Source organism: Microcaecilia unicolor, chromosome 1, assembly GCF_901765095.1.
Source record: "Microcaecilia unicolor chromosome 1, aMicUni1.1, whole genome shotgun sequence".
Classification (NCBI taxonomy): domain Eukaryota; kingdom Metazoa; phylum Chordata; class Amphibia; order Gymnophiona; family Siphonopidae; genus Microcaecilia; species Microcaecilia unicolor.
The window spans coordinates 756,944,970-756,970,116 of NC_044031.1; positions in this window are offsets into that span (position 1 = coordinate 756,944,970).

The window sequence follows — 25,147 nt, forward strand, 5'->3', positions numbered from 1 at the left end:
TATAAGTCTGCCCAGCACTATCCCCGCCTCCCAACCACCAGCCCCGGCACAGACCATATAAGTCTGCCCAGAACTATCCCCGCCTCCCAACCACCAGCCCCGGCACAGACCGTATAAGTCTGCCCAGCACTATCCCCGCCTCCCAACCACCAGTCCCGCCTCCCACCACCGGCTCTGGCACAGACCGTATAAGTCTGCCCAGCACTATCCCCACCTCCCAACCACCAGCCCTGGCACAGACTGTATAAATCTGCCCAGCACTATCCCAAGATCTCAGAAACTCAAGTTCTCTTAACCGCAAAATCCTGAACTATGCCTTTTTTGTGGGTGAGCTATATACGTCACTGATCAAGAAAAACCTCCATTTAAGAATTTTTGTAAATTTGTATATTTTATATAATTCTACATATTTAGGACTGTAATGTGCTTAACTGGCACTGAGATGAGGAATATATGACATTCAGGAACCATGGTTTGTCTAACAGCTGGAAGTCGTCTCAGTGCCAGTTAAGTACATTACAGTCCGAAATATGTAAAATTATAAAAAATATAAAAATTTACAAAAATTCTTAAAGCGGTGGCTTTTCTTGATCAGTGACGAATAGCTCACCCTCAAAAAAGGCAGACATAGTTCAGCATGTTGTGGTTAAGAGAATTTGAGTTTCTGAGATCTTTTCCTCTATTTAGCTATATCATTTTTGGCTCCTAGTTAACCCTTGCTTGGATTGCTATCGGATCTTTATAGAATAACATGCAGCAAGATGTGCATGCCACAGCCAATCAAAGCCAATTACCTGCGATGATTAGTTGTTAGTGCCCAATTATCGCTCGCTAAGTTCTTGTTAATCAATTCAGTTGCATGCACATCTTGTACATCTGCAAAATTTGGCGCATAACTTTTGGTGCGATATACAGAATCCAGGGGTTTGTGAGTTGGGGAAGTTCACTTCGCTCTCCATTGCCTCAGTTACAAATTCATTGTGAGCCCTCTGGGGACAGGAGAGCAGCTGATGTATTTGAATATTGAATTACAACTTGAATGACCTGGACAATTTTGTGCTTAAAGAGTGTGTTTGAACTTGATGCATTGAACTGAACAGCTAGAACATTATAATATGACTATGAAGACATTATGAAGTAATGATTGAAACACGTCTTGGATCTTATGTTCTATATACAATGTAAATGTAGGTTCTTTTATCAAACGATAAAACGCGATAAGGTGATTATGACAGTGAGAGAATTGAGCGCTATGTGTGAATGCGACATGTGATTGTGAGTTCTGAGGATTAGGGCAAGAAATAGGTATATGTAATGCAATAACTAAGTTGAAGATACTTATGGTGTAAGGAGTGCTTTATGTAAGCAATTTCTGAGTTTGTATTCTGGTAATAAATTGAAAACCTCAGTTGGTAGAATTTGAATATTGAATGCCATGAGCTTGGATATATTATTTTTTTATTTATTAAAAAAAAACTTATGCACTGCTTCTCCAGCCAGTGGCATACCAAAGGGGGGGCGGTGGAGGCGGTCCGCCCCGGGTGCACGCCGCTGGGGGGGTGCCGCACGCCTGTCGGGTCTGCTCGTTCCGTGCTCCCTCTGCCCCGGAACAGGTTACTTCCTGTTCCGGGGCAGAGGGAGCATGGAACGAGCGAAGCCGACAGGCGCATGGCACCCCCACAGCCATTTCGCCGGGGGGGGGGGGGGGGGCGCGCTGCACCCGGGGGGGGGGAATGCATCGGCGATGCACCCCGGGTGTCAGCCACCCTAGGAATGCCACTGTCTCCAGCACAGTTGAGGATTAGTTGAAAACAAATAACCAAAGAATTTTTAAAAATACTTTCTTGCTACCCTGGAGCTGGAGGAGTTAAACCCAAAACCAACGCCTCCAAGTTACTGACAGACCATTTAGGGCTTCTTGTACAAAGTCACACTAGCAATTCCAGCACAGCAAATGCGGCAAAGCCCGTAGGAATTGAATGGGCTTCGTCGCAGTTGCCGTGGCGGAATCAATTATGCGGCTTTGTAAAATAAGCCTTTAGTGAATCCAGTCTTTTAAAATATATATATATATATTGGATGATTTTGAGCTGGTTTTAAAGTCAGTAAATGATTATATTTGAAAACAATTATTTGCATGCTGTATTCTTGTGAATTTCCTGTAGAAACATTTACACGTGAACTACTCTGTACTCAGGCTGTAACCTCACGGGAGGTGGAATTGCAACAGTAACAATTATGCAATCAAACGACATACATTGTTAGAAATTCTATGCAAGAACTTTGATGGTCAATCCCAATGAAAGGAAGTGAAATGAGCAAAAGCCCTGCTTTTTTTTTTTCGCCAATGTGGTTCAAGTGAAAGGAGATAACCAATATTTACTAGTAGCCATCCAGGTGAGATGGCCTAGGATAACAAAATCAAATTTAAACTCTACAAATGTACAGTAATCGGAATGTGACTGTCCCCCGTGCCTGAGGAGAAGGCAGAGTTCCTGGAAGCAGGGCCAGAAGCAGAAGCCAGCATGGCTGTGCACTTTGGAAACTCTTTGTATGGCAATGTTTGAAAGCTCATTGAAGACCAGACTGAGAGGAAGCTGGTGTTCTACTTAATAAAGAAAATAAGAGTTTTCAGGTTTGGAGATTTTGCAAGCGGACTGCATTTTGCCACTTTCCAAAAGCTCTGTTGTGGTGGTTCTGTTCAGCTTTTGTTTGCACTTTTTTCACTATTCTCTAATAAACAATAAAAAGACTTCCAGCGTTTCTCTGCTTTTCTTTGTTCCATAAAAGGTAGTAGTTCTGTGAGAGCACACACTGGGTTTTGGAGAGGCTTCCAGGTGTGCACGCCCTTGCCAGGGTCTGATTCCTCAGCTTGCAACTGTAGCCGGGAAAGGAACTGAAAATGTTCTTGCAGGGGAGGAGTGGTTTGGACTAGGCCTGGTCAGGGCCTCTGTTAGATATTCTGGGGCCCGGAGCATAAATTGGGGAGGAGGCTTCAAAGCCGCCTTCAGCATTAGGCAAGCCCAGAGCAATTAACCTGGTTGTACCCACTTAACATTGGCCTTGAGAGGGTTGGTGCTAGACATGATGGGGCCCAGGGCAGACGCTAGGGAGGGGGGCCCCAAAGCTTGCTTGCACATTGTCTCTCAGCTTTAGGCAGGTTTGGGCCCCCCCCCCCCCCGGTGACATAGCGGCCCAGGGCAATTGCCTTGTTTACACACCAGCCCTGGGCCTTGGTCTTGTCTGGCAATATTCCACATCCTCAGTCACAGGGCTTAGTCTTGACTCCTCCCATTCTGGAGTGTCTTTGAACAGCGGGGCGAGGTGCAGCCACAGAAGGTGGAGGAACCCTCAATCCCTACGTTACGACAATGCAGCAAAAAAAAAAAAAAAAAGGGAGAAGGATAATCTGGCACCTTCACACAGAGGTGAGAGGCGCTGCAAGGGCCCGGTAAGGGGGAGTGGGGGGGTCCAGTGGAGGGGGGAGCGGCAGTGACGACCTCAGGGGGCGGGGCACTGGGGTGGAGGATGGCGGGAGGCGGAGCTGTGGGAGAAGGAGAAAGAGAGAGACAGGAAAGGAGGGGGGCCGGGGCTGCTAAACTTTTGATTTTTGTTTTGATTTTTTATTTAATACAGGGGGAAGCGGGGAGCAGCGACGACCTCGGGGGGGGGGCAAGGCCATCCATACAGGACGCTCCTGACGAGAGCCTTTGCCCCCTCCCGATCCTTTTTTTATTTTTGGTTTGATTTTAAATTTTAAGCAGGGGGAAGCGGGGAGCCACGTGTTTGTGGGTTTTTTTTTGGTGGTTGTTGTTTTGACGTTTGTGGCATGCGCACAGCAGCCAGCATAACGCTTGGCTGCTCTGCGCATGCTTTAGGGGCTGATTACCGACGGGGATTACAACAGTTTAACGAATCTGTAATGCATTGTACGTTACAATACTGCACCGAACATGTGCGACTTATTTTTTTGGTGCATTCTTCGTTTTTTCAAATTCGGTAAGCACTTTTACATTTTAGATTTTTTTTACATATGGTTGATGCATCTGGGCCTGAGAACGTCCTGGACAACAGTGTATGGTTTTATGATTGGGTAATTCAGAAGGAATTTGTATTTTCAACCACTGTTGGCTGAAATCCAGTTGCACTGGGAGAATAAGATGCTGGATAGGACATAGATGGGACAGATGTGACACCCCTTCCCAGGGGTGTGCTGGTAAATTTTTATCAACTGGCTCTTTCTCCGGACGTAGCCAGCTCTGCAGTTGGAAGGGCCAGGGGTGGCCGGGGGGGGGGGGGGTGAGGTGGGGGAGCAACACTTGCCTTTCTCTCCTCCCTTCCTTCGTGCGGGCACGCTAGGCATACCTTTGCTGGCAGCCAATAAATGGACTGCCACCACTCCCAACGTCTTGCTCTGAGCAGCATGCTGGAACTTCTCTTACGTGCTCGAGAAGTCCCAGCCTGCTGCCCAGAGCTGGAAACAAGAAGCGGGGAGCAGCAGTAGTCTATTTACTTGGCTGGCGGGGCTCAGCATCCCCACCAGCAAAGTAAAAGAGAATTCAGCAGGGGGCCCAAGCCCACATTTTGGGAGCCAGTTGTTAAAGTAGCCACAGAGGGCCCTAATTTAACAACCGGCTCCCAAAATTCTTAAAAACTTAACAACCGGCTCTTGCGAGCCTGTGAGAGCCTGCTCCGGCACACCACTGCCCCTCCCCCACCTCCCAAATAGCCTCTCTCAGAAGTGTATTCATCTAAGACCATGCTAGCTGCTAACCTTTGTTTCTTGCAAGACTATCCCCTCACTTCTTCTGCTACAATCTTTGTGAAAGGGAAATTCCTCATAATTATCCTGATTTTCCCAGATTCTGAGGCCAGCAGCATCCTACCGTGAGATGTGTATAATTATACTACAGCAAGAGGCCCTCACTGGATGCCCACCGGAAGGGTGGAAGGCCAGATTTTAGGACTCAGGCTGTAAAAATACCAGCTAGGTTTAAAAATCTATGACTGGCTGAGCAAGGACTTGCATTTCCTGTAAGTTAATATGTGTCCCCGCTTGGGATCCATCCACTGGAATAGTGGTGGGTCAATTTACATACCTTAAACAGCCTAAACTGCTAAAAAGTACTGAAATGATTTAATATTTGAGAATCTGCAAAAAGCAGGTCTGAACAATGAGTCCTGCCACAAATTGGTACAATTTTTAAATCATATACAGCACCTGTAATGAAAGAATGATGGATCAGATGAATAAAATGGAGCTTATTAGTTTTGGTATACAATGATACAGAGGTAATACAGAGTTCATGAGAAAGGTATGAAAAGTATTGCAGCCGGAAGATGTGAAACTGTTATCTCAACGCTTCCCAAAACATGTTGATAATTAGCAGTAGCTGAGAACGGAAGGAGGTGGGCACATCCGACAGCAGATCGCATGGGAAAGTATGATCTCAGAAAGTGAGAAAGATTAGGAGCAAGGTTTCTCACCATTCACTTCTATGGAGAGGATAGAGTATAAAAGATGGCAGATTTTGGCTTAGTTTGAGAGTCCTCTCCAAAGCTTCTGTCAGACGGCGAAGCCGAAGCCCTGTGCGGCTGAAACCAGAATCTGATGTCTGTATTTGTATCAACTTGAAGACTTGTGTTTGGGTAAGAAATAAAATGTACCTATCTATTTACACTATCTAAACCTATCTCTGTCTTTATTTTTATTGATTCTATCTTCTCTTTACCTTACATTTAGCCTACAAGGTAGATCATATACAAGTGACACTCAGTCTTTGCAGAAACTTAGACAGATGTTTAATAAGATTTATGTGGGAACATAAATGGCCCAGAGTATATCTAGATCCAGAAAAAAAACAGAAAGCAGTAATTATGGGAATTAGTTTTCAATTACAGCTCCTAATGCCACCCCAGAATAGACCTTGTGATTGGGTGACAATGGAGGTTAGAGAAACTATACAGAACCTGATATATGAAATAAGTACCTTTAGTCCCCCGTGTGACGGAGTCAGAAAGAGGTCTATAAAAAGAGGTAATTAAAAAACAGATGGTTACTGTTCAGTGGGGTGGTGGGGGGGGGGGGGAGTCAACATTTTTCATTTCATTTATTCATTCTTCTATCCACGTTATCCAAAACCTTGTTTCAGTTTAATGTGGCTTACAGTAACATTAAAATGACAATAGACAAAAGAAATGCTAAACAAAATTAAAACTCCATCCTCTCTGTTCAATGTGTGCCATCGGAGCGCCTTGACTCTTGTCACAACAATGATGCGTCAGTGCTGTTCCAGTGTGCAAGTTGCTGCCTGTGGTGGCAGCCTTTTCGTACTCACTCTGTCGCTTACTAGAACAAAACAACCAAAGAATCGTCCTGTATTAAGATCCCTAACTAGGCATTGATCCTGTTAGGTTGATTTAGACTCCTCTCTCTCCTTCTCTGCGCATATCCAGCAGATAGCCAAGACCTGTCGCTTCTTCCTCTTTAACATCAGCAAAATTCGCCCTTTCCTCTCTGAACACACCACCCGAACTCTCGTCCACGCTCTCATTACCTCTCGCCTGGACTACTGCAACTTATTCCTCACCGGCCTCCCACTTAGCCATCTATCCCCCCTTCAGTCTGTTCAGAACTCTGCTGCACGTCTCATATTCCGCCAGAACCGATATACTCATATCACCCCTCTCCTCAGGTCACTTCACTGGCTTCCGATCAGATACCGCATCCAATTCAAGCTTCTCCTTCTTACCTACAAATGCACTCAGTCTGCTGCCCCTCACTATCTTTCTACCCTCATCTCCCCTTACCTGCCCGTAACCTCCGTTCACAGGATAAATCCCTCCTCTCAGTACCCTTCTCCACCACCGCCAACTCCAGGCTCCGCTCATTCTGCCTCTCACCCTATGCTTGGAACAACCTTCCTGAGCCCTTACGCCAAGCCCCCTCCCTGCCTGTTTTCAAGTCTTTGCTTAAAGCCCACCTCTTGAATGCTGCGTTCGGCACCTAACCCTTACCGTTCAGTGAATCCAGACTGCCCCAATTTGACTGCCCCTATCGGACCGACCGTTCACTTGTCTATTAGATTGTAAGCTCTTTGAGCAGGGACTGTCTCTCTTTGTTAAATTGTACAGCGCTGCGTAACCCTAGTAGCGCTCTAGAAATGTTAAGTAGTAGTAGTAGTAGTAGTAGTAGTAGTAGTATGCAAAGTGCAAATGATACCAAAGTGAAAATGGGGCTAACCAGAAAAACTCGACTTACATCAGAGGCGTAGCTACGGGGGCCTGGCCCCCGTAAATTTCATCCTGGCCCCTGGTTTGGCTGGCAGGGGTCCGCAATCCCAGCCAGCTGAAGCCTTCTTCAGCGCGGTCTCCGGCGCAGCCGCGTTCGCTGCCTGCCCCCTGCTGTTCTTTCTTCTTGCTCCTCTTGTGTACGCTGATGCTCAGCGGTCTCTGGCGCAGCCCCATTCGCTGCCTGCCCCCTGCTCTTCTTTCTTCTCGCTCAGCTTCAGCGTGCACAGGAGGAGCACGATGAAAGAACAGCAGGGGGCAGGCAGCGAACGCAGCTGTGCCGGAGACTGCGCTGAAGAAGGCTTCGGCTGGCGGGGGTTGGGGACCCCCACCCGCAAAGGTATTTGTTTGTGAGGGGGCAAGGCGGTGGGGAGGGGGGAGGAGGCGAGGTGAGGCAGTGGGAGGGGCGGCAGGGCGGCACTCAAAATATGCCCCCAACCTCAGGCTCTGGCCCCCTCCCACTGTGAGGTCTGGCTATGCCCCTGGTTTACATTAGAGCACAGGGAGAGAAGAATTCAAACATTAGGTTCTCTTATTCCCTGCCAGCTGTGCATCTAAGGTGCGTGAGAGGCTGAGCAGAAGAAATCCCATCTTTTGGGAAAATTAACAAGAAAGGTCCAGTAGATGAGAATAATACTGGATAGTCAGCCTCCGCACTGCTCACATTCAGGGTCTGTTCATCCTATGGACCAGGTAAGGCACTGGCCCAGGGCGCCAGTGATAAAGGGGAATGGGAAATGGGACTTGATATACTGCCTTTCTGAGGTTTTTGCAACTACATTCAAAGCAGTTTACATGTATTCAGGTACTTATTTTGTACCAGGGGCAATGGAGTGTTAAGTGACTTGCCCAGAGTCACAAGGAGCTGCAGTGGGAATCAAACCCAGTTCCCCAGAATCAGAGTCCACTGCACTAACCACTAGGCTACTCCTCCACTAGCAACATTCCATGTAGAATCTCAAATAGTAGCAACGGAATCTCAACATTCCATGTAGAATCTCAAATAGGCTGGGATTCTGGAATCTTGCTATTCTTTGGGGTTCTACATGGAATGTTACTACTCTTTTAAGATTGTGAATGGAATCTTGTTAATGAGACTTGATATACTACAGGGGCAATGGAGGGTTAAGTGACTTGCCCAGAGTCACAAGGAGCTGCAGTGGAAATCAAGCTCAGTTCCCCAGGATCAAAGTCCACTGCACTAACCACTAGACTACTCCTCCACTCAGGGCACCAAAATGCCTAGAGGGATAGATGCCGGACTGGGATTTTGGCATCCTTTAGTATCAGAGCACCGAGCCAGTGATTCGCCTGCTCCAGCAGGAGGGGGAGACTTGAGAGAGACAGAGGCAGATACTAGATCACAAAAGGGGGGGAGCAGGTGGAAGGAGAGCGATACCAGATTGCGGGTGGGGAGGAGGCTGCAGCAATGCGAAGGATTAAGTATAAATTAAATGTTAAATATAAATCCACATATGCATCCAGCTTCTCCTACATAAGTTCACAACTATGGAACGCTCTACCGAGGGCCATAAAAACAATGCTTCCGAAAGCTACTGAAAACTGACCTATTCAAGAAGGCATACCATAACAATCCATCCTAAATACTAAACAATTAGACTTTACATGAACCAGACAAAACTGAACTCTCTTACTTGACTGTTTAACCTCATTGCTACTAATGAAACTTACGCAATACGCACTACCACTTTATTTCTCATGTCGGAAATGAACTCTCTATATTTGATTATCTAACTTATGTTATAATTTACTCTATCACTCAGGAACCTCTATGCAATACCATATTGCATTCTACTTTACCATGTATGTATACGCCTTAATGTAATACCACTTGTAATTCTCTTCCCGGAAATGGTGATCGCCATTACGGCATAATGTTAGCCACATTGAGCCTGCAAATTGGTGGGATACAAATGCAACAAATAATAATAATAACGTTGGCTCAGGGCACTACAGTCCCTTGAGCCGGCCCTGCTCACATTCATAAGACCTCCTGACTGCCCAATACCCGATCTGTGCCGGGCTAATCTACTACTGGGGGAAGGGGGAGAGAGAGGAAATGCATTTCTTTCCTCTCTTTCTCTTCCAGTGAGCTTTGCTACTTTAAGAGACCTGTTCAGAGTCACATAAGCGAGTAGTAAGGTGTGTTAACTTAGTATATGTTGTGCTCTCCTGCTCGGGTAGGTCTCCATGAAGATGTGATAACTCCAGTAACCAAAAGCTGAAAAGGAGGGAGCCGAAGGCCATTAGCTGCAGGGATATTAATGATCTTATTTTCCATTCAGTCCTCAGCTGCTAAAGAGGAACCATTATAGACTAGGAATTTTATAATGGGAGCGATTCGGCACACTGGTGTTGTCTCTTATACTCAAATACTTTTTATTGGTGTTTAAAATTTACTGCCACTTAGCAAATAGCAAGTATTTAACTGTCTTGGGACATCCCTTCTCCTTTGAGGCAGTGATGTAGCCAAGGGTGGGCCCGGCACTTTGGGCTGAGGCCCACCCACTAGCAGCTCACCCAGAGGCATAGCCAGATTTCGGTGGGAGGGGGGAGGTCCAGAGCCTGAGGTGAGGGGGCACATTTTAGCCCCCCTCCCGGCACCGCTGACTCCCCCCCGGCCATTATCGACCCCCCCATTGACGACCCCCCCCGCCGCCAACTGTGACGACACCCTGCCGATGACCCTCTCGAGCCCCCCTCCCGCCGCCAACCCTCCTTGGCTGGCGGGGGTTGGGGTCCCCCGCCAGCAAAGGTAGCCCATGGCGACAGCGGGGGAGGGTTGGCGGCGGGATGGGTGGTCGAGAGGGTCATCGGCAGGGGGGGTCCAGGGCCAAATCTACGGGGGCCCTGGCCCCCCTGGCCCCACGAAGCTACGCCACTGAGCTCACCTATGATGTGGCTGGCAGGGATCCTCAAGCCCCACCAGCCAAAAACTCCCAACAACTGACCCTCCTGCATACCTTGTAAACAGCAGATCTTCGCCTGCAGTGAGACGCAGCTGATACATACTACTTACTCTGGCCCCACTGCCTTCCCTCTGATGTATTCCCACCTATGCGGTAACAGGAAGTTGCATCAGAGGGAAGGCTGTGGGGCCAACATGAGCAGTGTGTATTAGTTGCTGCTCGCTGCCGGTGAAAATCTTCTATTTAAAAGGTATGCGGGGGAGGGCGGATGTTTGAGAGACCATATGGCATGCAGGCAAGAGAGGGTGAGACCAAATCACTTGGGGGACTGGGCGGAGTTCTTCTGTCCATCCATCTTGGGACCAGGCACACCCAAAATCGGGTGTCTGGCTACACCCCTGCTCTGAGGTCACTAATCACAGACGAATGGGGAACTACGCCCTTAGCATGGATGAAAGCAAGCAACAGTGGGGTTGACAGAGAACAACAGATCACAAGTGCTCTCACAAAAGCTTTATTACTTTAATGAAGGCTTGACTCAACATGAGCTGTGTTTCGGGTTTAGGGTCTGCTTCAGGAGTCATAAGTACATAAGTATTGCCACACTGGGACAAACCAAAGGTCCATCAAGCCCAGCATCCTGTTTCCAACAGTGGTTAATACAGGTCACAAATACTACTACTACTACTATTTAGCATTTCTATAGCGCTACTAGACGTACGCAGCGCTGTACACTTGAACATGAAGAGACAGTCCCTGCAGACAGAGCTTACAATCTAATTAGGACAGACAAACAGGACAAACAAGAGATAAGATAATATTAAAGTGAGGATGATAAAATAAGGGTTCTGAACAAGTGAATAAGGGTTAGGAGTTAAAAGCAGCATCAAAAATGTGGGCTTTTAGCTTAGATTTGAAGATGGAGCTTGACCTACCAGCTCAGGAAGTCTATTCCAGGCATATGGTGCAGCAAGATAAAAGGAACAGTTAGCGGAGGAGGAGGAGGAAAAGGGTGCAGATAAGAGAGATTTACCCAGTGAATGGAGTTCCCGGGGAGGAATGTAGGAAGAGATGAGAGATACCTGGCAAGATCCCAAAAAAGCTCAATACATTTTATGGTGCTTATCCCAGAAATAAAATAAAAATAAAAAATAAATACAAATACAAATAAGATAAATAAAATAAATAAAGAATAATAGAAGAGATACACAAATATAGGTAAAAACAAAAGGGAGAATATATACAGTTCATAAAACCAATTAGTATACGATCATACATAAATCAATAAACATGAAAGAACTTAAAATCAATGTACGAGTGCATTACAGTAATCCAGTTTTGATGTTATCATGGTATACATAACTACTAATAATAATCATTTCTATAACGCTGCTAGGTGTACACAGCGCTGTACACATTACTCAGCACAACAAAAAAAAAATTTTCGTGTCCTACTGGGCAAAAACCATTTGTCCTATACTAAATTCAGTGTGCATGCTCCACATGGAGGAGTGGCTTAGTGGTTAGAGTGGTGCACTTTGGGCCTGGGGAACTGGGTTCAATTCCCACCGCAGGCACAGGCAGCTCCCTGTGACTCTGAGCAAGTCACTTAACCCTCCAATGCCCCAGGTACAAATAAGTACCTGTATATAATATGTAAGCCACATTGAACCTGCTATGAGTGGGAAAGAACGGGGTACAAACGTAAGAAAAAAAAAAATCCAAAGTCAGAATTGTTGTAACACGTCAGGAAATTTTGTTATGCATAAGTTTGCCCGAATGAATTAAGCACTTGGAAAGCATTGAATAATTTTTTTACAGAACGAGTTTTACTCCAACAATTACCTGATCTACCTCAAAGTTTTCGTAGTAAACAGTATATGAAAATGTAATGGAATAACAAAATTTCCAAAAAGTCTCGTATTCCAGTTTAAAAGTCTTACTTCAGCAAGGCCCAGTACTGTTAAAAGTGCTTCAGGCATCTGCTTTTGCGTTTGTGACCGGTCGTATTTTCCCGTTGCAAAAACCAGCAGTAGGTCCCCCATCATGTTGGGATTCCAGCGGCCTTGATATCTGTTCTCCATTGTAGAAATGTCTCTCCATGTTCGTCACTTACGTGTCCCAAATTGGGTGGGAAAAAGTCAAGATGGGAATGTAAGAAATGCATTTTCAATGACATTCGGCAGCCAAGTTGTTCATATGCTTTAAGCATGTTGTCTACTAGTTCAGCATAGTTTTCAGCTCATCTGTTCCAGTGGCATTCCTAGGGTGGCTGACACCCGGGGCGGATCGCCGATGCGCCCCCCCCCCCCGCCAGGTGCAGTGTGACACCCCCCCTGGGCGCATTTTTACCTGCTTGGGGGGGGGGTGCCGCGCGCCTGTCGGCTTCGCTCGTTCCATGCTCCCTCTACCCCGGAACAGGAAGTAACCTGTTCCGGGGCAGAGGGAGCACGGAACGAGCGGAGCCGACAGGCGCACTGCACCCCCCCAGCGGCGTGCACCTGGGGCGGACCGCCCCCCACTGCCCCCCCCCTTGGTACGCCACTGGTCTGTTCCCAAGGAAGTTCTGCACTACTAGCACAAATGCATCCCAAGCATTAATATTATAAGTGAATAGGCTTTGCATGTATAACTTAAAATCTAGACGTGTCAGGCAAACTCAGAGTGGAGGAGTGGCATGGTGGTTAGGGTGGTGGACTTTGTTCCTGGGGAACTGAGGAACTGAGTTTGATTCCCACTTCAGGCACAAGCAGCTCCTTGTGACTCTGGGCAAGTCACTTAACCCTCCATGTAAGCTGCCTTGAGCCTGCCATGAGTGGGAAAGCGTGGGGTACAAATGTAACAAAAATAAATAAAATATTTGGAATCGGCGGGTTCAACTTAGTATAAATCACGTTTTTTTCTCAGTAGCAAAATCATTGTTGTGTTATATGCAGGGACTTTCTCTGTCCCTTGAGGACTCACAATCTAAGGGGTTTTTTTTGGTACCTGGGGCAATGGAGGGTTAAGTGACTTGCCCAAGGTCACAAGGAGCTGGAATTGAATCCAGGTTACCAGGATCACAGTGCACTGCGTTAACCATTAGGCCATTCCTCCAGTCAATGTAAGGAAAGAGGCAGCATAGTTCTCACAAGTGATAGAAGTTGCTCTTGAAGGTTGCTTGAAATATTGGGGGGGGGGGGGGGGGGGGTCAGAGTATGTGAAAATTCACAGAAAGTTTGTTGGTCAGGCCTGCATGATACGAGACCCCTGATGAAGCCAGAACAGATGGCGTGACGGGTCTTGTCGGGTGTTAGGTGCCGGCTCTTTTCCGCAATATTGAGAAATGGTTTTGAATGATAAATACCATTTTTTGTTACTTTGCATTACTTTGAAAAATATCATATGGAATGTTATTGCACCGATGGTTGAGATTGGAACCACAATAGAGAAAAGCAATTATTATTTGTATGTGTGTGTGGTCTCGGAGGTCTGTTTCCTCCTTTGTACCAATAAGGGTCATGTCTTTCTTTACGAATAAGATCTGCATTATTTGTGATTCTTACACTCCTACCCCTTATGCCAGACAACCCAGACATAACACTGTGCAATTTCCATCTTTTTCCAAAATTGAAGAATACCTTCTGGGACATCTGTTCCAGTGGCATAGCCAGACCCAGTATTTTGGTTGGGTCCAGAGCTAACTTAGATGGGTCTTTCCATGGCATGGCACTCCACATCCCCACCCCCTTCCCTGGAGATATTAAAAAATATATAGATTTTTTCACCTACTCCACATCAACATCTCTCCTCCTCTGCGGCGTCCCAGCATCTGCCCGCCCGTTACTGAACCCCGTCCCTCTCTGGTGTACCTTACAGCAGGGGCGTATCTGCATTGGGGCCATGGGGGCTTGGGCCCCCGTAGATTTGGCCCTGGACCCCCCCTGCAGACAACCACCTCCCCTCCCTCCACCAACCCGCCGTCGCCTATCTTTGCTGGCGGGGGACCCCAACCCCTGCCAGCCGAGGTCCTCTCTTCCGTTGCAGCAAAGCTTCCTGTTCTGAGTCTGACGTGCAGGATGTCAGACTCAGAATTTGAAACTGAAGGAAACTTTGCTGCAACGGAAGAGAGGACCTCGGTTGGTGGGGGTTGGGGTCCCCCACCAGCTTTGCAACGGAAGGACCTCGGCTGGTGGGGGTTGGGGTCCCCCGCCAGCTTTGCAACGGAAGGACCTTGGCTGGCGGGGGTTGGGGTCCCCCGCCAGCAAAGGTAGGTGACGGCAGTGGGGGAGGGTTGGTGGCGGGAGGGGGGTGGAGAGGGTCGTCGTCAGGGGGGGGCCAAAGTTGGCAGCGGGGGGGGGGGGGGTCGGCGGTGGTGCCGGGGGGGGGGGGCTAAAATGTGCCCCCTCACTCTAGCTCTGGTCCCCCCTCCCGCCGAAGTCCAGATATGCCTCTGCCTTACAGGTGTCCTCGGTGCCTGCAGTGATTCAATTATTGCTGCCTTCGCCGGCTCCACAGGCTTCCATCGGCCGGGTCCCACCAGACAGGAAATGATGAAAGCGAAGGCGGGACCCAGCCGATGGAAGCCTGCGGGGCCAGCACAGGCTGCAATAATGAATCACTGCGGGTGCTGGGGAACACCTGTAAGGTACACCAGGGAGGGTCAGGGTTCAGCAATGGGTAGGCAAATGCTGGGATGCTGTAGAGGAGGAGAGATGTTGATGTGGGATCCTGCCACTGTGTGGACCTGAGTCGAGAATGGGTGGGCCTGTGCCCACCCAGGCCCACCCGTAGCAACAGCACTGATCTGTTCGACTCGAACAAAGAGGCGGAAAGGACTGTGAGCAACTGGTTGAAGGAATAAGAAGATGAGCAGTTCTTTTGCGATGGCTTTCGAAAACTTGTCCATCTTTGGCCAAAATGTGTGGCAAATTGTGGCGATTATGGAGAAAAAAGTACATACGTGTAACAAAGAGCAAGATTTTAAGTGTTATTTTCATGTTTAATTCATTACCATATCTTCATTTAAACAAACGCTATGGAAGTGAGGGCATTAGGTCAGTTCAGATCACGTTACAAGTTTGGAACTTAACAAACACAAACTACCCAGGTGGTTAACTACTACTACTACTACTTATCATTTCTAAAGCGCTACTAGACGTACGCAGCGCTGTACACTTGAACATGAAAAGACAGTCCCTGCTCGACAGAGCTTACAATCTAATTAGGACAGACAAACAGGACAAACAAGAGATAAGGGAATATTAAAGTAAGGATGATAAAATAAGGGTTCTGAACAAGTGAACAAGGGTTAGGAGTTAAAAGCAGCATCAAAAAGGTGGGCTTTTAGCTTAGATTTGAAGAGGGCAAGAGATGGAGCTTGACGTACCGGCTCAGGAAGTCTATTCCAGGCATATGGTGCAGCAAGATAAAAGGAATAGAGTCTGGAGTTAGCAGTGGAGGAGAAGGGTGCAGATAAGAGAGATTTACCCAGTGAACGGAGTTCCTGGGGAGGAATGTAGGGAGAGATGAGAGTGGAGAGGTACTGAGGAGCTGCAGAGTGAATGCACTTGTAAGTCAGTAAGAGGAGTTTGAACTGTATGTGGAAACGGATAGGGAGCCAGTGAAGTGACTTGAGGAGAGGACTAATATGAGCATAACGACACTGGCAGAATATTTTGCAAATCCTCCTCCACATAAATACATTTCCACCCAAGACATAAATGTATTCTCTGTGTCAATGGCAGAACTGTTGTTGCAGTACAATCTGTAATTGTGCTCTATATACAGAGCAGAGTTTGTTAACGTGTATTAATGTGCCCTGACATTGCTGGTATACGTAAGGTGTAAATGTTTGTTAGAAACACTCAACTCTGGCGTGGCTATGGGAACTCTTAATCTGGAGCTTTTCATAAGCATCTGTACTTTACCTCCTTAACCTTCTTACGTGCCACATTCTGTGCCCTGCAGCCAGATCTATCCTTGCCAGCAGCTGGTAATCTCCGACTTCTGCAGTAAGATCTCCAAATATAGAGATCTTGTCTTGTAATCACTCCTTTAACATCATCAGCAGAGCTCTTTGTGTATACTTTGCTGGATGTAGGAAATGAAATGAATTACTATATTATCGAAATGCTCTCTTGTACTGCCAGAGCTCAAAGTTTTCCACCAAACACAGAACCCCCGCGCAACGTGGCAGTTTGCATTAACACGCTAATTGGCGCATATGTGTCTGTTTACCTGTCTTATCTAGATTGTAAGCTTTTTGAGCAGGGACTGTCTTTTTGTGTATGGTGTATAACGCTGTGTATGCCTTGTAGCGCTATAGAAGTGATAAGTAGTAGTAGTAGTAATGTGCAGGATGTCAGACTCACAGAAACAGAAGCCTGCGCAGCCGCGTTGCTGATCTGCAAGGGCAGGCTTCTACATGGAATGTTGCTAGTGGAGGAGTAGCCTAGTGGTTAGTGCAGTGGAACATGGGATGTTGTTACTATTTGAGATTCTGGAATGTTGCTATTACTTGAGATTCTACATGGAATGTTGCTACTATTGGAGATTCTACATGGAATGTTGTTATTCCACTAGCAACATTCCATTTTTAGATTGTGAGTTCTTTGAGCAGGGACTGTCTTTTTGTGTATGGTGTACAGCGCTGCGTATGCCTTGTAGCGCTATAGACATGATAAATAGAAGTAGTAGTAGTCTCTGGTAACCAGAGCTGATATTGTGATGTCATAATGCCTCTGTCCACCAATAAGAGCCAACCTCGTCAGTGATGCCACAATGGCTTGATTGTCTTATACTTTGCTCACTTTTATTACATAGCTCTTTGAGCAGGGACTGTCTTTTCATGTATGGTGTACAGCGCTGCGCATGCCTTGTAGCGCTATAGAAGCCTGCCCTTGCAGATCAGCAACGTGGCCGCGCAAGCTTCTGTTTCTGTGAGTCTGACCAGGACGTCAGACTCCAGCCGCATTGCTGATCTGCAAGGACAGGCTTCTACATGGAATGTTGGTAGTGGAGAAGTAGCCTAGTGGTTAGTGCAGTGGAGCATAGAATGTTGTTACTATTTGAGATTCTGGAATGTTGCTATTACTTGAGATTCTACAAGGAATGTTGCTACTATTTGAGATTCTACATGGAATTTTGCTATTCCACTAGCAACATTCCATTTTTAGATTGTGAGCTCTTTGAGCAGGGACTGTCTTTTGTGTATGGTGTACAGCGCTGCGTATGCCTTGTAGCGCTATAGAAATGATAAGTAGTAGTGTGTCAGTGGCGTAGCCACAGATGGGCCTGGGTGGGCCCACTTAGGGCTCAAGCCCACCCAACAGTAACACACTTTTAGCAGTAGCTGGTGGGGATTCCCAAGCTCCACCAGCTGAAGTCTTTCCCCTGACGGTAACAAAAATGCTACTCTTCATGGTACCGGCACCTGCGCATTCTCAGTTTTCAGCACATGCCTGCTGCAGAGTGCTAAGGTGGAAAGAAGCGTTTTCCCGCCAGCTGAGATATTTTTTTGGTGGTGGTGGTGGTGAGGGGAGAACACTTGGTGCCCACCCACTTCTTGTCTAGGCCCACCCAAAATCTGCTGTCTGGCTACGCCCCTGATGTGTGTTCACTGGAAGGGCCAGCAGAAAAAGCCAGGGCAGGATTGGCAATGTTTTTTGTGAAGTAGGTGGCACTTCCCTAGCCCTAAAGGAAACACCAGATAAAGGTTCTTATGACTTACTGGAGTGGGGGGGGGGGGGGGGGGGGGGGAGGGGGGAAAAAAATCAACTGCAGACAAGTTATAGGTGGTTCTTGGAGGGTTCTCTCCCTGCCTCTGTCCCTTGTGCCCATGCACCAAGCAGCAAAAGATTTATGGGGCTTGCCATAAGCCCGACAGTGGGACAATGGAGGGTTAAGAAGCTTCTGAAGGCCAAAAGGAGCTGCTGTGGGGTTCAACCTGGGCCTTCCGGTTTCCAGCTTGCTGCTCCTAGAACGTTCTTGTTGCATTCTTTTTCTTTTTAATGCTGTTCAGAAGTCCCTGTGTTAGGTTGGCTTTGACTGGTTGAACTGCCAGCGATGTGCCACATCCTTGCATCTTCCATGACAAAAAGCAGAGGTCCAGCAGCCTCCTTGTTCCTGAACAGAACTGGCTTCTATACAGGCTGATATTTTCACTAGAGCAACAAGAATTAGCCAAAGATGCGGTTGTGAGTGAGTTTAAATCACCGTCCAGCTTATTTTCGAAAGAGATCGCCGGCCATCTTCCGACACAAATCGGGAGATGGCTGGCGATCTCCTGAATCCGGCCAAATCGGTATAATCGAAAGCCGATTTTGGCTGGCGCCAACTGCTTTCCGCCGTGGAGCCGGACAAACTTCAAGGGAGCGTGTCGGCAGGGTACAGAAGGCAGGACGGGGGCGTGGTTACGAGATGGCCGGCTTTGCCCGATAATGGAAAAAAGATGGCCGGTTCTGACAAGCATTTCGCCGGCTTCACTTGGTCCATTTATTTTTACGACCAAGCCTCAAAAAAGTGCCCCCAGTGGTCACCAACCCCCTCCCACCCAAAAAAAAATATTTAAACATTTTTTTTGCCAGCCTGAAATATCATATCCAGCTGGTACCTGGAGCAGTTTTATGTGGGTGCAGTGCACTTCAGGCAGGCAGATCCAGGCCCATCCCCCCCTCTACCTGTTACACTTGTGGTGGTAAATGGGAGCCCTCCAACCCCCCCCCCCCAAAACCCACTGTACCCACATGTAGGTGCCCCCCTTCACCCCTTAGGGCTATGGTAGTGGTGTAGAGTTGTGGGGAGTGGGTTTTGGGGGGGAATTTGGGGGTCTCAGCAGAATTTTTTAATGTTGGAAGAAAAAGTATGTAGTAAAAAACGGGAGGAGAGGAGTTTTTACTCTGGAAGTTTTTACTCTGTAGGTGTTTTCGGGTGGTGGAGGAGCCAATGATGATAGCCATCAGAGTGGGTGTCCTAACCTAAAGGTACCCTGGGCTTTTAAGGCTATTTTTTATATATATAAAAAATAAATAATTGATAATTGATATAAGTGCCAAATTAGCAACTGAGATTCAGGGTATTGGTTTATAATCAATAGTTTCTAATTTAAATACTCTGTGCAGTTTTTGAATTTTTTGATAGTATATTACTTACAATGTCAACACAATACATAATAGAACATTTTAATTGCCAGTATAAGCTATGAGCAAAAATGGAACATATAGATAGGTAAAAGAGTAAGAGGAGTTAGAAAGTAAGGCGTGGAGGACATAGGAGCCAACTTTTCAGAATTATTGGGGGTGCTAAGCCTAATGGAAACAATCCTTCCCTGGACACATTCAAGCAATTTTCTCAATATTGGGGGTGCTCAAGCACCCACAGAGTTGGCTCCTATGGTGAGGAGTAGCCTAATGGTTAGTACAGTGGGCGTTGATCCTGGCAACCTGGGTTTGATTCCCACTGCATCTCCTTGTGACCTTGGGCAAGTCACTTAATCCTCCACTGCCCCAGGTACATAAAACTTAGATTGTGAGCCCCCTAGGGACAGAGAAAATACCTGTAACATAATGTGTACAGCACTGTGTATGTCTAGTAGCGCTATAGAAATGATTAGTAGTAAGGTGACTAATTTAAAGAAAGGTGCACATGAGGTCAGAGAGATGGTTAACTATTGTCTCAGCTAAGGAAGGAGTGGATAAACATGTCCTGCTGCAGTATGTGCAGCCCATGTCACTCCTTGTGTATGTGAGTGAGACTAACGAGTTAGTTACTTCTTCCATTAAAGGCCAAGCTTTCACCTGCTTCCTGAAGTCGAGATAGCCTTGTGTTAAGCCCTTTCAGGCAGTGCATTCCAGTATGGGGGCCACTCTGGAGAAGGCTCGCTTGTAGGTATCACGTTGTGTAACATAAAATAAAATGGAAGAAATTATTGTATAAATCCATATTCTAAAGAAATTACATATCTAGAACAGGGGGAAAAAAAACAATTTGTCAAACCCTTCCTAAAATGCAGGAAGGAGGGCTCTCTTTTTAATATATCCCTCAGCTGCTTTAATTCTAAAAAACCTTTCTTCTCTACAGTTCCTTCCTTATAAACATGCTTGCCACGGACCACAGAGAAGATCGAAGTGGACAGCGAAGAGTGTACAGTCTGCAGGATTCTGAGCCATGATGTAGATGAAGGAAAAGACCTCACAGCCTGTAAGGAATCCCTTTTACTATGGTCAGTGGCATAGCAAGGGGGGGGGGGGGGCGGGAGGGGCGGCCCGCCCCGGGTGTCAGCTCAGGGGGGGGGGTGCTCCCTGCCAGCTCCTCCCCCCTCGGCGCATCGACACCCCCCCCAGTGCCCACCTTCCTCTGTCCAACCAGCTCCCTACCTTAAAAAAAATATCAAATCCGAAGCGAGGCGCAGCGCCTCGCGCCTGCACGTAAAAGAAATGTGGCCTTCTCTCGCTCTGTCTGTCCCGCCCTTGCGGAAATATGAAGTTGCATCAGCAGAGGGCGGGACAAACAGAGCGAGGGAAGGCCCGATGAGACGGTGCACATTTCTTTTACGTGCAGGCGCAAAGCGCTGCGCCTCGCTTCAGATTCCGATATTTTTTTAAAGGGAGGGAGCTGGTTGGACGGAAGAGGGTGGGCACTGGGTCGGGGGGGGGGTGTCGATGTGTTGAGGGGAGGGGTATGTCATCGTGCTGCACCGGGGGGGGGGGGGGTGCAACGGCGAACCGCCCTGCCCCAGGTGGCAGCCCCCCTCGCTACGCCACTGACTATGGTACCTGCATGATCAATACATCTCCAGGGGTTCAGGTTTTCCGTGGATTTGAGCAGCATCAGGTCAGGGTATCTCAATGAAACCCTACGAGGAGGGCTGGCATTTTCAGTTTTGTCTGAAACATCCAGTTGGGTACTTGTGACTCAGGGACAGTATGCTGGGTTCAATGTATCTTGGTTTGATTCAGCGTGGCTTATCTTAGGTTCCTATCTTCCTGCTCTCTGTGGCTATAAGAAATCAGCAGACATCTGCCTGAGTTGCCAAGTACTTGATGTCCTGTGTCACCCATCCGTCCTTCCATGAGTTCATGGTCTCGTGGAAAAACTGCACTGCCATATAGACACAAGGGCTATTCACACCACATCCCTATTCAAAGGCTCCTTTTACCATACAAACTAGAAAAAGAACTGATTTGTAAGACGATATTATGAATCTAATTATGCTGACATTTATGTCTACAGATTCAAGGGAACTACAGCCACGCACCGTTTTATTCAAAAGTATTTGACAAAACCAAATCCAGCTCAAGGCAGTATGGGAGCGACCACTTAAACCAGGCAATGAGAATCTTAGAGAGGAAGGGCAAGCTGAATTAGTAGCAGGGGTACAAGTGATTTTAGAATCTGCCTGACTGACTGTTGGACAAGTTTGACAGGTCTTCATACTCAGCTGCTAGAGCAGAAATGTCAAACTCCAGTCCTCTTGTGCCACCTGTGCAGAATAACCATTAAATGCCAGTTCATCTCCTGAATGCTCAAGCTGAAAAGCCTGTTGCTTAACTCACCAGGGGGTCCTTTTACTAAGGTGCGCCGAAAAATGGCCTGCGCTGGTGTAGACGCATGCGTTGGACGTGCGCAGGTCCATTTTTCAGTGCATCCGCAAAAAAGGCCTTTTGCCGAAAATGAACGTGCGGCAAAATAAAAATTGGTGCGTGCCCATTTTGGGCCTGAGACCTTACTGTCACCCATTACCCTAACGGTAAGGTCTCACGCATTAACCAGGTGGTAATGGTCTACCCGCGTACAATATTGATTACCACCCGGAGAGTGCTGTGCGCTGGAAAATTTCCTGGCACGCCTAGTGGACGCGCATAAAAAAATGAAATTACCGCCCGGGCCACGCGGCTTAGTATAAGGGCCCCTAGCTTTCCAAATATAATCACAGATAATATCATACCTTGAATGAATACAGAGCTAATCAGCAAGAACAGAAGAACCATAGGAGCCGGCTCTGAGGGTACTTGAGCACCCCCAATATTGAGAAAATTCCTTGCACGTGTCCAGGGAGGGGTTATTTCCATCGGGTTTAGCGCCCCCAATTATTTTGAAAAGTTGTTTCCTATGCCTGAGGCAGGGTGGCCGAGAGGGGGGGCAGGGGGGCAAAATTCCCCGGGCCTCCAAGGGGGGCCCGGCGCCGGGGTCGGGCTGCTGGCACTGCAGTCCCCGGTCTCACCTGCCTGCCTCCTCGGCTCCGGGCCCCCTGCATTCAAAGCGGCACAGATCGCGTCTCTTCTGGCCTTCCCTCCCTGTGTCCCGCCCTCGCGGAAACCGGAAGTTACATCAGACGAGGGTGGGACACAGGGAGGGAAGGCCAGAAGAGACGCGATCTGTGACTGCCGCTTCGAATGAAGGGGGCCCGGAGCCGTGGAGGCAGGCAGGTGAGACCGCGGACTGCAGCAGCAGGGGGAGCGACGGGGGCGGCGGGGTGGCGGGGGCAGATGCAGGGCGGCCTTGCCCCGGGCCCGGCCTAGTCTCTCGGCGGCCCTGGCTTGAGGCAGGCCTTTGTTGCCGAAACGCGACTTGTGTCAAGCCACTGGATGTTTTAAAAAAACATTTACATGTTGAACATTTACATGTTCCACCTTTTTGTGTCACCTTCGCTGTGTTTGGTGCATCTGTGTGATTGCGAGGATTCTTGTTCTTCTGTCGTCTTTGTCGATTAATTCAAAAGAGGGCCACCAAAAATGAGAAGGCACTATAAATCATACGTAGAGGTATTTAAGAAACTAAAGATGCACTTTTCAAAGAAAGAAATATCAAACATCTACCAGAAAGCCATTCGCCAAAGAATGAGAAGTTCAAGATGAGAAGCCATTATATGAAGGTGATCGAAAGACGGCTCACAAAGGGGTAGGTTTTCTAAAGGGCATTAAGCCCTTACCCCTGGATTCTATATAGTGCGCTTAGATATAGCAGGGGCATAGCCAGACCTCGGTGGGAAGGGGGTCCAGACCCCAAGGTGGGGGGGGGGGCACATTTAGCCCACCTCCCCCAGCCGCCGCCGCCCGTCCCCCGCCACTTTTGACCTGCCACCGCCGCAAGGTACCTTTGGTGGTGGGGTCTGGGGACGATAGTAGAGGGGGCCAAGACTAAATCTGTGGGGGCCAATGCCCCCATGGCCCCACCTAGCTACGCCACTGAGATATAGGCGTCAAAATTGGCACAGATTCTATAAAATTGCATGTGACAAGCTAATGAGTGCCGATATTAGCACTTAACAAGCAATAATGAGCACTAATTGGCACTGATTAGAATTTAGGTGCACAACTCGCTAAGAGGGGCATTTTCGAAAGGTCGTCCAAGTCAGAATTGGGGTGTCCTCACGAAGTTGTCCAAACTCAGGTAGGCATAATCGAAAAATAGTATGACCGTCCTTAGACATTCCAAAATCGCAGTGCGAAACGACCAAATCAAGGACGTCCAAAGTGTGGTAAAAAGGACGTTTCTCGCAGAACTGTAGAAGAAGGATGTCCATCTTACAGAACCACCGTCCTTCGGCAGTTCTCCAAGAAACACATCCTTTTTACTGTACTTTCCACTATGAATGTAAATTTATATTTCCCGTACCTGGATGTTCTGCAACTGCATTCACTGTATTTGCGGAACATCGAGAAATATAAGGAATATTCATATTTCTTTTATTGTATACTAGTAAAAGAGGCCCGTTTCTGAGCAAATGAAACGGGCGCTAGCAAGGGTTTTGTCACCAACACCCCCCCCTCCCTGCCCAACCCCTTCATTCTGCCATTGCTCCGCCCTCAACGTCATGACGTTTGACGGGAGGGCGGGGCCCGGAGCGATTTCGCAACCCCCCCACCTCCCTCCCTGTGAACCCCTTCGTTGTTCTGCCATCAAGGTTTTCATCGGCAACACCCCCTCCTCCCTCCCTCCCTGCCTGCCTGCCAACCCCTTCGTTGTTCTGGCATTGCTCCGCCCTCAACGTCATGATGTTTGATGCAAGGGCGGAGCCTGGAGCGATTTCCCACCCCACCCCTCCCTCCCTGCCAACCCCTTCGTTGTTCTGCTATTGCTCCGCCCTCGAGGGCGGGGCCCGGAGCGATTTTGGTGGCTTCACCACCACGAACCTACGAACCTTTTTGAAGGAAGTCAGGGCTTGGCTTCACTGACGTCACTGTCTTCAGAACGTTGAGGGTGAGTTTTATATATATAGATATGAAGAGGTTCACACACTTGATAATGATCCATATAAGGAAGGCTCCACACGTATGAACACGTACTCATCCAAATAAGGCCCCGCACGCGTGATGATGGTCCATGCACATCATAGACGTCCATGCGTCATGGTCGTCCACGTGCGGACCCATCATATATGAGCCAGGACGTCCACGTGCGGACTCGTCCATATATGGAACTGTGCATGTAAAAACGTCCATCACGCATCAGCGTCCATATAAGGCGATGCACGTTTTCCAACGGTTATTCACTGAGAAACATGTCTCTCAGACGCGAGCCAAACTTCAGTGACATTGAAAGTTTGTGCCTAGTGCACCTTTGCCTCAGGCACCGACGCACTCTTTTCATGCACCACCACCACCACCACCTGCCCTCCAGGACTGTCTCTATTCAAGCCTAGACTCAAATAAGAGACAGGTTGGAAAGGTAAGTGTTTGTTCTCCCCCCCCCCCCCCCCCCCCCCCGGTCCTGGGCTATCAGGTCCCCCTCCTGTAGCTACACATATTAGAGATCCCTCAGCAATGTAAGCACTAACTGTAGTCTGTATTCAAGGGTAATCAGTGATATGTGCACCTGCACATTCATTAATAAAATCTATGTACTAGAAAGGAAAACCATTCCCACATCCCTACAATACTGCACACAAACCGTACTCTCTGTCCTCATGTCCACCTCAATGACATCACCTGCACCAATGTAATGCC